This window comes from Marmota marmota, unplaced genomic scaffold, assembly GCF_001458135.2.
Source record: "Marmota marmota marmota unplaced genomic scaffold, marMar, whole genome shotgun sequence".
Taxonomy (NCBI): domain Eukaryota; kingdom Metazoa; phylum Chordata; class Mammalia; order Rodentia; family Sciuridae; genus Marmota; species Marmota marmota.
The window spans coordinates 24,370,200-24,380,172 of record NW_026000241.1 but is presented as its reverse complement, the minus strand read 5'-3'; the positions used below and the strand labels follow the sequence as shown (position 1 = coordinate 24,380,172).

The 9,973-nt window shown below is 40.6% G+C and overlaps 1 long non-coding RNA gene across 1 annotated transcript in view; it reads left to right on the top strand.

Annotated features, from left to right (window-relative positions):
- The window catches only part of LOC125613782, a 14,217-nt gene extending 4,872 nt beyond the window's left edge, over positions 1 to 9,345 (top strand). Inside the window, exon 3 of the long non-coding RNA XR_007344360.1 lies at positions 8,858 to 9,345. This is a non-coding gene — a long non-coding RNA (uncharacterized LOC125613782). The remainder of the gene's footprint in view (positions 1 to 8,857) is intronic.
- The last annotated feature ends 628 nt before the right edge of the window (positions 9,346 to 9,973 follow it).

Below are 9,973 nucleotides of genomic sequence, written 5' to 3'. Positions count from 1 at the left end.
TCCCCTCTTCTCTCTCTACCCCCTCTACTGTCCTTCATTTCTCCCCCTTGTATTATTTTTCCCTTTCCCCTCATTTCCTCTTGTATGTAATTTTGTATAACCCTGAGGGTCTCCTTCCATTTCCATGCAATTTCCCTTTTCTCTCCCTTTCCCTCCCACTTCTCATCTCTGTTTAATGTTAATCTTCTTCTCATGCTATTTGTCCCTACTCTGTTCTTAGTTACTCTCCTTATATCAAAGAAGACATTTGGCTTTTGTTTTTTAGGGATTGGCTAGCTTCACTTAGCATAATCTGCTCTAGTGCCATCCATTTCCCTGCAAATTCTATGATTTTGTCATTTTTTAATGCAGAGTAATACTCCATTGTGTATAAATGCCACATGTTTTTTTAATCCATTCGTCTATTGAAGGGCATCTGGGTTGGTTCCACAGTCTTGCTATTGTGAATTGAGCTGCTATGAACATCGATGTAGCAGTGTCCCTGTAGCATGCTCTTTTCCCCGCTGTTTTTATAAATAAAATTTTATTAGAATATACAAATGTTCGTTCTTTTATACATTGCCCATGGCTGTTCTCTCAACATAAATGGCGGAGTTAGTGGTCAGGACAGAAATCACACAGCCTGCAAAGCCTAAAATATTGACTATCTGACCCTCAAAAAATGTTTGCTAACCCCTCTATCATGCATGTTAGGGCCCCCAAAATGTCCATTTATAAATGACATATTCTCTTGTATGTTTTATCGTAAGTTTTATCTCTGTTTAGAGTATGACCTTGAGGGCTACTACCAGTTATCCATTTCTACTGTATCTCTCACAGGTATTTTTTTTCACGAGACACTCAAGGCCTCTTCAGTCGGGTACTGACAACTTCCACAGCCTCAATTCACTTCATTCTTCTTCTTCTTTCCTAGTCTAGGTCAGTCAGTCCATCTTCTTCACTTTGCCTAAGAACATCTCTCTCTATCCAGCCTCTAGGTATTTTCCAAGAGAAAGAAGAGTTTATTCCTCTTTAAACTCTTTATTAAATAATATTTTTATTAATGGTGCTGACTTTTCCAGTACCAGCTCAAGCCCCAAGTCACTCATGATGCCTTTCTGGATACCCTCGCCAAAAGGTATCAGCCAGTTCCCTTTTGTGAACTCACTCAGTGACTTTTGTCTATGCTTCCTGAATGTCATAGAAGCTACTTCCTTCTTTAGATTTTGCATCTCCCCAAACAGGTAGTTAGAACCTGTGTCTCGTGGTGTCTATGGCCTCCTCCCTTCCCCTCTTCATAAACTTCTTTAATTGGCTTCTTAGTAGATGTGGTTGTGAAGGAGGATAGGTCTTGGCTGGCCATGGCATACATTTAGGCTTATCTGGGCATGTAAAAGCAGAGCATCCAAGAATCAGTTTGCATGTTGCTGCTTTGCATGAGAGGTAGAAACATTTACGAGGAAGTCTAATACATGATGATTGAGAGGATGGCAAAGTCTTTGTTACCATGGCTGGGTCCAGAGACTTCATCTGGGCTCTAGGGAGAGAAGGAGCTGATACAAAAGCAGAAGGAGCAGATTCCTTAGGCATTTTGTAGCTTATAGCATTCCAGCTATTGTGCTGTGGGCCATGTGATGGTATGGCATGAGTTGGGGTCCTTCTCATCATCTCTGTACAAATGTCATGTGGTCCTTTCACAGGAGAAATAAAGCATATATGGCATTGCTCCACCATAATTCGGGGTTTTCAGCTTTGGGAGAGCTGATAAATAGTAACCCAGTTTACATCAAAAGTCTTATTTTTTAAAGTAGGTTTATTTATTATTCAGATATAGTGAGGACAACAGATCAGGAGACAGTTGTCATTGGAAAGAGAGTTGCCAAGATGAAGGGGCAAGCCATGCTATGCAGGGCTACATGGGGGGAGCACCAGCAATACCTCCAGTTAGGAGGCAGAGGCAAAAGGGGAAGATGTGTGTCCGAATTTTTGTGATTTCCATGGGAAGGAATGGGTGAGAAAAGGTAAACCCACTTAGGATTGGCTAGCTAGATGAACTTCAGCCGGTCTTGGGGTGTAAGGGTTATCTATTATTGTCTGGTATCTGGCCTGAGGGTGTTTGGGGGCAGGGAGATGGGGCCCTAAATATGAGACGTCCAATGAAGGAGATGGCTGAGGTGTGAGCTCTGGGTTAGAGGGTTCACATGGGAGAGGTATGCCTGTAGCTGAATCCTTTACTGTCTCTAGAAATTGACCAGTGAAGTGGTGGTGGTAGGGTAGTCCCTCCAGAACCAGCGAGGCCCCTGGTGTCTAAGCATCAGAAACACATGGTTAATTTACCAGCTATGGTCATGGTCAGGGGTCAGACTGCAGTAGCAAAATACTACGATCAGATGGTTTAAGCACTGTGAGGAATTTATTTTCTCGTGGTTCTGGAGACTGGAAGTCCAAGATCAACATCCCAGCAGAGTTGATTTGGCCCTGAGGCCTCACTCCTGGACTGGCAGATTGCCAGCTTCTGTTGTGTCCTTACATGTCTTTTTCTTTGTGCAGGAACATTCCCTGGTGTCTCTTTGTGTGTCCAAGTTTTCTTTTCTTAATGGATACCAGTCAAATGGGATTGGAACCCATTCTAATAGTATTATTTTAGCCTCTTTAAAGGTTTTAACTCTGAATATAGTCACATTCTGAGGTCTTAAGGGGTTAGGACTGCAACATATGACATTTGAGGACACATCTCATGGGTCACCTGAAATAAGGGCTTAGATTTGGTAGAGGGCAAGAGATAAAGGTGAGAGCTATGAGTTAGTAAGATTTGGGTAGCATGTTAATATGATGACATTCTATCTACAAGCTTTGGGTACCTTGGCAAGTACAGAGATATTTGCTCATTATAAGAGGTTATTAATAAATCCATAGTGAATCAGCATTCCATCAATACCAGAAGCCAACGCCCACAATCCCAGGAGGATCAGACTCCTTTTTAAAAGCACACCAATCATATTTACTTGTATTAATAGTTAATACCCTGACGATGCAGATGCCGACTTGGGGGTTCTCTCTTTGACAATAAATGTTCATTTAAATTTTGCAGGCAAAGATGAGGTCAATGAATGTGAATGTCTCAAAGAAAATACAGGATGCCCAGATTTAAAAGTTCAGGGGACTAACAAATTGGTTATTCACTTCTTTCTCATATGACCTGCCCAGGAGAGTCTGGAACAGAATATCTTGCTCTCTACCCCAGTACACACACACAGATGCACAAGTACATGCACATCCCTTTCTTCCTCACATCCTCAGCACCCAACTATTGCAGCCGACCAAATTTTTCCCCACCCTTATTACCATGTAGGACTTTGGAGAACTCCTTTCATGCCCTCTATTCTCTGCTTGAAGAGGTGTTTGAAAACAGCTTCCTCCTTAACACCAGGAAGTATAAAAGCTTTATTACCAACAGACTCTCTTTATCTTTAAAAAAAAAAAAAAAAAGGATCATGCCAGGAACTTTGGCCCCAGCTCTTCTTAGGAAGTCCGGCTTCCTTTTGGGCTCAGTGGTACATGCCTGTAATCCCAGCAACTTGGGAGGCTGAGGCAGGAGGATTGAAAGTTCAAAGCCAGCCTCAGCAAATTAACAAGGCCCTAAGCAACTTAGTGAGACCCTGTCGCAAATTAAAAAAATTAAAATGTGGCTCAGTGGTTAAACACTCTTGGGTTCAATCCCCAGTACCAAAACAAAACAAAACAAAAACAAACAAACAAAAAAAAACTTCAAGATTCTGGATTTGTCAATAAACATGGCATTTCTAGTAGAAGTAAAATTAGCCAAACCTGTAGCACTGGTGGAGGCAGAGTTAGACGAAGTACTCTGAAAGGCTTTGTATCAAAGTTATTGGTGGAAGGCCAGAAAACAAACTCTGAATAACTTAAGCAAAAAGAGGATTTCCTGGAATGATGTTAGGGGGCCGTTCACGGAATCAGTCAGGGCCTTGGGCACTCCTAGGAAATGGCGGGGGGGCTTCAGAAATTATGCAAAGAAAAATCTAGCTCGTTATGTTACTGACTGCCAACACACTGCTGTGTACAACCACCAAACAAGGCCACCAATGAATTCTATTGAAACCATGCAAGTGCACAACAGAGGTCTCGATGATTTTGCTTATATTCTGCCAATTCAAAATGCCAAGAGGGATCATCTGATTGACAGGTCAATCTAGTTTCCTTGCTGAGTTCTTACTGCTGAGGGCAAGAGAAAGAGAGAATAGCTCCCCTCAGTCTTGGGAAGATGGACGAAACTGCATCCAATTGAAATAGGCACATTGATTGACTTCTCCAAAATAAGAAAGAACACAGACTGTTGGAAATGCATAAAAATTCAATCGACCAATCAAGATTCACCACAACTATATTATAACCTTGGATTTGAAAGCTACATCAGATAAAAGGATATTAAGTCTAGAATTTTATATGTGCTGCAGCCCTTGGTTGGTGAAGCAGAAATAATCAGATGTCCTCCAGAAATTTGTGCTCTTCCTTTCAAAGTATAGATTGGTCAAGGGGACGTGGTTTCCAAGTGAGAGGCTACATTTTCTGGCACTCTTCACAGTGAGGTGCAGTCAAGTGACAAGGTTATAATGAATGGAATGCACAAAGAATAAATTTCCACTTCCAGGCTTGGCTTACAAAAATTTTCTCTGTTTACTCTTCCATGATCTTTTCTTCTCTGGCTATCTAGAATAGATGGTATTCAAGGTGACATTAGAAACTATTATCAGAGACTCTGACAATCTGGCCTTTAAATGGCTACATGGAGGAAGGTCCCTTATTGATCACTTTACCTGCCCAGTAATCCTATCTAAGCAAGAAATAATTTCCTTTTAGGTTATGGGCATCATTAGGTCATTTATTACTAACATACTTAGCTTGCTTTGAGTTTTGTCTTGTGTTTTGTTTTGTTGTGAGTTGGGTGTAATAGAATGAACACAGGCTTCAAAATGAGACAGACCTGGGTTCAAAACCATCTCCACTGCCTAATTCCTATATGTTCTTTCTTAGTCTTTACTTTGAAAAAATGAAATTAATCATATCTACCAAGAAAGGGAGACATAAGGATCAAACGAAATAATGAATGTAAAACACTTTGTATGATGTGTGGCACACAGTAGGTGCTAACTGAATGGTAAACTGCTGGCAGAACATGTTGTGTATAGTAGGAAGAGCAGTATAAGGTGGGAACTAGGAGATGGGGGTCCTTAGTGCAGGATTGCTACTCCCTGTATATCCATAAAGAAATCCCTTTGCCTCTTCCAACATTGCTTTTTTTTTTTTTTTTTTTTCCTGCCTAAGCTCCAGGCTCTGCACAGTTCTTCAAGTAACCCTGCAAGGAGCTGAACTGAACCACACAAACTCTGATCACCATATCCTTTCCAAGCAGAGAAGCCCTAGTGTGGTTTGTTTCACATGCTGGGACTCCAGAAGAGTGTTTGTTTGAAGAAGAGGTATTGCTGCTTTTTTAAAAAAATTAAATATTTGTGTACTCCAAGATCTTAATTTTTCCCCACTCTAATAATCCAAAATTCTGGAACTATCTGAGCAAAGATGGATTCATTTAGCACTTCATTTTGGGAAAGGTTTTCTCTTTCCTCCCCCACTTGACCTGTGTGCAAGAAGCCAAGGGTATCTTGTGATTCCCAAGACTGACCAGGCATAAAAGTCAGGTGGGGCAGAACCATGACTATGAATAAGAACTACAAATGCAGCCAACAGATAGAGTCCCTGGCATGGGGACACGAGGAAAGGACAGGTGTGTGCTGTTCTGGGACATTACTGGGCAACCTCCATCTGACCAGTAAAGTAAGGACAAGAAAGCAGCCAGGATCCCAGGCTTACAGAACTGTTGCTAAGGATAAAGTAGCAGGCTCCCCGTGAGGATCTTGTCATTCCAATGTGGCTTTCTACCATATTGTGTGGCCTTATAACACACAGATGTCACAGAAAGGGAGTTTACCAAAGCTTACATATTTTGCTAGTATCACAACATTTCATTTACTCTGTCTGTGCATATTTATTACAGTAAGTGTGCTAAACACTCTTTCAGATGCTGAGGACGCTATATGTCCAGTAGCAATAGCCATTAAATAATGGTGCCAAGAACAGTGCTCTTTTAGAGACATCCTTCAGGAGGATTCTGCTGAGAGGCTGACATTCATGCAGAGACCTGAAAGCAACAAGGGTCCAGGCAGAGGGTCGAGTAAGCATGAATTCCCCAAAGACATGGAACAGAGTGGAATGAGCCAAGGAAGAGTAACAGAAGCTGAGACTTGGAAATTGGCGAAGGTTTACCCTATTTAGAGCCATACAGGCCATGGTAAGGAATTTGGAATTTATTCTGCTTAGGACGGGAAGGATTGTGAGGAGAGAATTTCTCTTTGAAAAGGCTTAACCTGGGCTGATGTGTAAAAGCATAGAGGGGTAAAGACAGAAGGAGGGTGACCGGTTAAGAGGTGAATGGAATCATTTAGGCAAGAGATGGTGGTGGTTTTGGCTGCAGTAGTAGCAGCAGAGGTAGCCAGTGGTCAGATCCTGGATGGAGGTGACCAATTCAGTTGATGGTCTAAGTCATGGCCAGTGCTGTTGTTTTTACACACCCTCTTTCTCTATCCTACCCTCGCCTCCTCCTGGAACAAGGGGTTTGCTCTGAGCAGAGAAGTGTGGGGAGGTAAACAAAGGCAAGAGATAGAAAACAGGTGGATACGAGTAAGAGAACCAAAAGGAGATATAAATGTAGCAGAATAAATGTAGAAGATGCAGGAAAGGAATGTGAGCCAGAGAAGAAACAAGAACGAGAAAGCTGGAAATGCTCCTCAGCCTCTGGGCCTTCTCATCTCTTTTTTAACATAAAAATAGAAAGAGAGGTTGATTTTTCCCTATTGGCAAAAAACATCTTGAAAAATACTGGTAACTTTTGTTTTTAACATATACAACCACAATCCCAACTTGAAGGACAGAGAAATATATCCTGTAAAGCAAATTGAAACCCCGTGTTGGAGGGGGAACGACCTGCTTAGAGGTCTAAATTCAATCCAGCATCCCTTTGGATAAAGCCCAAGTCTCCCTGTACAGTAGTGGGTATTGGGCTAGAATATTTCCCCTCTCATCTTTCATAAGAGAAAAATCTGATTTCCAAAGGAAGAGAAATCCACCATCTCTCCTGGGTCTCCCTCAACAACTACTGAGCTGGTTTTCTGAATTGATGTTTCATGAAGTCACAGGATCTGTGGGGGTGCCAGAAACCATTGTTTTCACAAAGGGGGTGGTGGTGAAAAAAACCCGGAAGTCACAACTTCCACTGGAGAATATAATCATATCCCTTGCTAGTGTGGCTGAGAACATTCCCTGGCCACTGTAGCTTTTTGATACTGTCAGTGAAGGAAATGTTGGTAATAAATTTTGATGAAAGATTACAGGAGTCATTTCCGCCTTGGAGAATTGCAATGTACTCAAGTGTTTAACATAATCTTAAAATGTAATAGGAACCTTCCTCTAATTTAACCTTCAGTCTTTAGTTGTTAACACAGATGCATTGAGTTGGTTGATGGTAAAAGGAAAAAAAAAATAAAGAAGTGGTTGTGCAGAGACCAAAGATACTTTCACTTCCTCTGGAGCTTGGTTTAATCAACAGTTCCAAAGAGTCACATGGCAGTCTGTTTGTATACAATTTTGCCAGAAAGATGTAAGTGGGAAAAAGTATTTTTCCTTCAGAACTTGCAACATTCCACCTGGGACTTTTGCAGAGTAGTTTCACCTCTCTACTAGGAATATGCAACCTGTTTATGAAGTGCTTCAACAAATTAAAAAAAAAATGTCAGGGAAAATCCAACATTATCAAGATTCATTTTCTCTCAAGAAGTTTTCTAAACTCTCTTTGTTCCTTATTGTCTTCATACCCTTCTCCTTTCCTGTCCCTCAAAAACCCGAAGTAGCAAATAGCAAAGGCATTTTGAGGTTGAGCCATGAAAGATAATCACTTTAACACCCACAGGGCCAGGCCCTAGCTCACCTTCCATCAAAACTTAACTTTAATAATAACTCTTTTCTGGAATCTTGCCTTAAATTTTCTTGCCTTTATCTCCCCAGCAGGACAGGATGTTAATGCATGGTCTATTAGAATAAGCTGTTCCCTAGGCTTTGGGGTAGACTTTTGAAAGAAGACCAATAGCCTCCATCAAGTCCAGAAAAGAGATACCATTCCAGCCAAGTGTTCTCTGTCTTCTCTAAAACACTTGAACTCATACACAGTGAATGTCTCTCTTTTACACACGTGTGCAGGCACATATACACACATATGCCCATTGTGTACTGGGAGAAAGCCTTTGGTCTTTATCATTCATTTTGACTCTGGAAGCTAAGCAACCATATCGTTTGGCAGGGGTACCCTGAGGAGTTGAAGGTCAACTTCCTCTGCAGCTGGCTGACGCTCATAAAGTAAATATTCTAGTATCTTCTCATTTTTATCTCTTCCAGAAGTGGAATCTAGCTGAGTACATTGGATCTAAGAACAAAGCACAGCAGTCACAGACTTGGAACCATTACTGCCCACGCACACCACTCTGATATCTCAGAAAACCTGAGGGTGATAGGCATGAAGCTCTGGGAGGCCCATAAATCATTGACTAATGATGTCAGAAGAAAGGGCTCTGGGTAGAATGCCAACATTAGAAGAATAGCACCATTTACACCCTCTTTAATTACACTACAAATTAAATTGTGTTTAATTACATTAATTCATGTAATGAGTAATACTGGATTCCCATAGGTTTTATAATTTTTTTAAAAAAAATCCATACCCTTCCTTATCCTTTTTTCTTCATTTCTTTCCCAGGGCATCCCTCAGGGATAAGAACATTTAAGGAACATTTAGAGAAGTGGAAATCTCAAATGACAAGAAAGATGGACATATTGAAAAATTGAAATTCCATTTGAATGGACAACAGTGTAAGATTGTTTTGATGGGATTATCATTTAGATGTGGTTTCTTCAACAGTATGAAAATCATACAAGCTTGCTCCAAAGTGAGGACAGATCTCTTCACTGAAAAGCAGGTTCACATTTGGAAGCAGCCACTAAATATTATGTGTTTTTATTAATAATAAGTATAATAATGCTGGGGGAAAATGTGGTTTCTTGCTTTCTTAGAAGAATTATTTATTATTCACCCACATTTCAAATACATATTGCTAATATGGTTAGATGAAATGTATTAAACATATCCTTCGTAGAAAAGGAAACAATCAAGAATATGGAAAAGAAAGCCTCCAGAATGAGAGAAAATCTTTGCCACCTGTACCTCAGATAGAGCATTAATCTCTGGAATATATAAAGAACTGAAAAAACTTAACACAAAAGATACCCCAAGTAACCCAATCAATAAATGGGCAAAGGAACTGAACAGACACTTCACAGAAGAAATATGATCCATCAACAAATGAATCAACACCTCTAGCAGTTAGAGAAATGCAAATTAAAACTACACTGAGATTTCATCTCATTCCAGTCAGAATGGGAATTATCAAGAACACAAGCAACAATAAATATTGGTCAGGATGTGGGGGAAAAGGTTCACTCATATGTAGCTGGTGGGATTGCAAATTGGTACAAGCACTCTGGAAAGCAGTATGGAGACTCCTAAGAAAACTTGGAATGAAACCACCATTTGATCCAGTCATCCTACTTCTAGGTTTATACCCAAAGGATTTAAAATCAGTATACTATAGTGACGCAGCCACATCAATGTTTATAGCAGCTCAATGCATGATAGCTAAGCTATGGAACCAACCTAGGTTCCCTTCAACTGATGAAGGGGTAAGGAAACTGTGGTCTATATACACAATGAAATATTACTCAACCATAAAAATGAATGACTTTATGACTTTTGCCAGTAAATGGATGGAACTGAAGACCATCATGCTAAGTGAAATAAGCCAATCCCCCAAAACCC